Raw genomic sequence first — 4741 nt, forward strand, 5'->3', positions numbered from 1 at the left:
ATCATCCACATCCTTCTCTGATCCTTTTGTTTCCTTCCTTCCAATAGTTCCTCGTCTGCAGAAGCCAACTGCTAAAATTTGTTGCTCACCAAAATAGGTTCATTATAACTCAATTCACTACTTTTTACTCTAACAGTACTCTTTCTAACTTTCTGAAAGTCACTGTTAGCTGATGTATCCCTTGCATGTAAAAACTTAATCTCCTCCTGAAATCCTGCTGCCATTTCCTACAATATACACTCCTCTTTATCTATTGCCTCCAACTTCTCCTCCAACCTACAAACTCTACACAAAAAGAATACATCTTCATTACTAGCTTCCTTAAAAGTACATTCCAGTCCCGCGTTCCCAAATAAGACTCACTCTTGCACCCATTACACCTAACAAACTGTGAACGCTTAACTCCTACACCAGTCTTAACCATTGTATTTATACTTATAGCTTGAAAATAAATGCTCAATACCAAATACCAGTAGCCTATTGTTAACACTGTTACTGTTAACCCTAATGTTTAAGAACTAATTATATTATTTTTTATCACTACTTTGTCTTCACACTAAAGTAATAAAGTTTATCTTTAATTATATTGAACTTAATAATTCATTAGAACAATATACGTAACGTTAATAATAAAACGTACTTACTTTACCTTTATTTATATTATAACTATAGGCTGAATTTAAACTATTGGATCTAAGTCCAAGTAAACAAGTTAATTCTTAAACCACCAAGAGACAATAAACTAGTTTTTAGATTGTATTTATTTAATAAATGTTTGTTTGAAGTTAAGTTCACACGCTCTCTTCGGAAATTAGACATTCAGTTAACAGTAACTGATGAAATAGTGCATTATAATGCTTGAAAGTAGGAACGTAATCACGCTATATCTAATTAGTTATACTCAGTACCGGGATGATTCTTATTTTTAATCTAATTGGGAAGCTTGGTCTGATCGGAAATTAATATTAATCAATCTGATATTAGAATAATTGATATCATACTGACAAAATCCTAGAATTGCTGCTCAGCTACCTTTTATTTGATAAAAAAGAAAACCAATAAAACTGCAGCATAAGAAGCTTCTAAATTCTTATATCAAGTTAGAATGATCTCGTTATAGAAAATCAGTTGCAGTAAATGATTTTTACTGAATACATGTATAAAATACTGTGACATATTCCAATCCTCATTTTTTAAGTGCATTTAAAAATTTGAGGGTCCGATATATGGATGACATTTTGGGCATCTTCAACGACAGGCTATACAATCTAAAACTATTTTTTGATTGTTTAATTAACTGACATCCTCTAACCAAGCTCACTGTGAAACCACCTGACTCAAGACTTTATACTTCTCAAACGTTCAAATTACGATCGAGAACAATAGAACAGTGAATATAATATATCTAAAACCTTGTAAAAAAACACCATTATCATCGTATTGGTTGACGTATTTAATGCACTTCTCGTTAGATCCTTCTGTCTACAAGATCATATTGGTTGAAGTATTTAATGCACTTCTCGTTAGATCCTTCTGTCTACAAAATCATATTGTTTGAAGTATTTAATGCACTTCTCGTTAGATTCTTCTGTCTACAATACCGTATTGTTTGACGTATTTAATGCACTTCTCGTTAAATCCTTCTGTCTACAATACCGTATTGTTTGACGTATATAATGCACTTCTCGTTAGATCCTTCTGTCTACAGGATCGTATTGGTTGACGTATATAATACACTTCTCGTTAGGTCCTTCTGTTTACAATTTCGAATTGGTTGACGTATATAATGCACTTCTCATTAGGTCCTTCTGTCTACAAGATCATATTCGTTAACGTATATAATGCACTTCTCGTTAGGTCCTTCTGTCTACAAGATCATATTCCTTGACGTATTTAATGCACTTCCCGTAAAGTCCTTCTGTCTAAAAGATCATATTGGTTGACGTATATATAATGCACTTCTCGTTAGATACTTCTGTCTACAAGATCATATTGGTTGACGTATATAATGCACTTCTCTTTAGGCCCTTCTTTCTAGAATATCGTATTGTTTGACGTATTTAATGCACTTCTCGTAAAAGCCTTCTGTCTGCAAGATCATATTGTTTGACGTATATAATGCACTTCTCATTAGATCCTTCTGTCTACAATTTCGTATTGGTTGACGTATATAATGCCTTTCTCGTTAGATCCTTCTGTCTACAAGATCATATTGGTTGACGTATATAATGCACTTCTCGTTAGGTCCTTCTGTCTACAAGATCATATTGGTTGACGTATATAATGCACTTCTCGTTAGGTCATTCTGTCCACAAGATCATATTGGTTGACGTATATATAATGCACTTCTCCTTAGATACTTCTGTCTACAAGATCATATTGGTTGACGTATATAATGCACTTCTCGTTAGGTCCTTCAGTCTGCAAAATCTTATTGGTTGACGTATATAATGCACTTCTCTTTAGATCCTTCTGTCTACAAGATCATACTGGTTGACGTATATAATGCACTTCTCGTTAGGTCATTCTGTCTACAAGATCGTATCGGTTGACGTATATAATGCAGTTCTCGTTAGGTCCTTCTGTCTACAAGATCATACTGGTTGACGTATATAATGCATTTCTTGTTAGGTTCTCCTGTCTACAATATCATATTGGTTGACGTATATTATGCACTTCTCGTTAGGTCATTCTGTCTACAAGATCATATTTGTTGAGGTATATAATGCACTTCTCGTTAGGTTCTTTTGTCTACAAGATCATATTGGTTGACGTATATAATGCACTTCTCGTTAGGTCATTCTGTCTACAAGATCATACGCGGTAGTGTTTTTTTTATTATTTTCTTTCTAGAGTTAATAAAGAGTTTTTGAAGTCACTATCCATGTATTGCCTTAGAAAATTCAATAATATTCAGTGAGAACCTACTTAATAAGAATGTAAAACGCTTTTTAACTGCAGATAGACTTTACAAGGCAATAATATAAACTTATTACGTGTTTATGTGTTTAAGATTATCGTGTGATTAAGGTTATGCGTTTCTTAAAACCATTAAATACACTAATATTTATTGTATATTTCTATATTTCATTGATATACTAAAGTATTTGCACTAAGTAATACACAGAATATAGTTTAGTTCTTTGATGAAAACATTCAGTGCATGATTTAGTTTTTAACGTAAGTAAGTAAATTCTGAAAGTCTAATTTAGCAAAAAAAAAAAAACAGTATTTTCAGTTAGAATTGTTGTATGTAATACGTTACGTTTATATTTAAGCAAATGAAAATGCCATTTTAAATCACGGACTCTTTATTCATAAAGTACTAAATTTTGAATGATATATGCTATACCGATAAGAATATAAATCAAATTTTTCTGTTTGTTTTTGCTTTGTTTTTTCAGAATAGTTTATAGAGTTCTAGTAACAGTCATCATCTATCTTTCAACTACAATGAATATAAATAGATGACTTTACAAACAACATCAGGACTGTATCGACCCTTATTGGTGCCCTGTGCGAGATATAAAGTCGGTGCCTTTACTAAAAAATTCTAATCTAATGCCTTCAAAGATGCAAACTCGCGCCCATTACGGGTGGGTGCTCTGTGTGGACGCACCGATTACACTAATTTTGGTGAGGTCCTGAACAATATATTTAATATTTAACAATAAAAATATGAAAAAAACGCACTTGATTTTCAAGACTTGGTCTATTAAACGCACTTGATTTTTAAGAGTTGATCTATTAAACGCAGTTTCATTTTCAAAAAACTTGGTGTGCACTTGTCCTGTTGGACCTTTCTTAAATAAAAGAATTAGAACATTTTGAATAAAATTAACCACATATACCATAAGAGTTAAACAACGCAGTTTCTCTTAAAGCTACTAATTTTTAATGTCTTAACTATCACTTCTCCAGTGTCATGAAATATGTTTATTTTTTTTTTTTACGAAATATAATGACTCACTATTCACTAAAGTTTATTATGTTAAACAGGCTATAATGCATAAAAACAATCATTTTACTTTATTTTATTGAATGAAAATTAGTGACTGGTTACATGTAACATAAAGTGCAGACAAGTAGTTATCTACATTGAGAACCACAGTAGTGATGCATGAACAGATGACCGTAACTTGTCTTTTCGACTATAGTCATTTTTCACGACTATTAATTATCCAAGAATTTAAAACATTATCTAATATAATACATATCTTTTGTTAATTACTTTTCTTCTTATACAGACATAACTAAGTATTATTTAGAATTCATATACAATACCATATATTCCAGGCTAATTTTAATTTTCATTCCAAACGCATAAGGTTAGACTGTACAAGAGCACAGTGTACAGTTTTCTACAAAGTTCGGATCATGCTTGTCACAATGGATTAAGCACTTTAATGAAATATTAATAAACAAACTAATTAAGCAATCAAAATTTCTGTGCTCATCAACTTCTATTATAACAGACTTTGCTCAAGATTTGGAAATTTATAAACTTAACGCTAGAAGGTATTAAAATGTTAAATTATACGTTCTCCACTAAAGTGATCCTGCGTCTGACAATGATTAACCGTAAACCTGACACTTACAGTTAGGCAAATTTAATTTATAGCGATCGCGTCATAACTCACATATTCCCCCGGTGCACAGAAGTAAGCTTGATCACTTGAAGCTCTGCATTCGTCCACCAACCAGTGGCACAGCGGTATGTGTGTGGACTTACAACGCTAGA

Source organism: Limulus polyphemus, unplaced genomic scaffold (genome assembly GCF_000517525.1).
Source record: "Limulus polyphemus unplaced genomic scaffold, Limulus_polyphemus-2.1.2 Scaffold2520, whole genome shotgun sequence".
NCBI classification, from domain to species: Eukaryota; Metazoa; Arthropoda; class Merostomata; order Xiphosura; family Limulidae; genus Limulus; species Limulus polyphemus.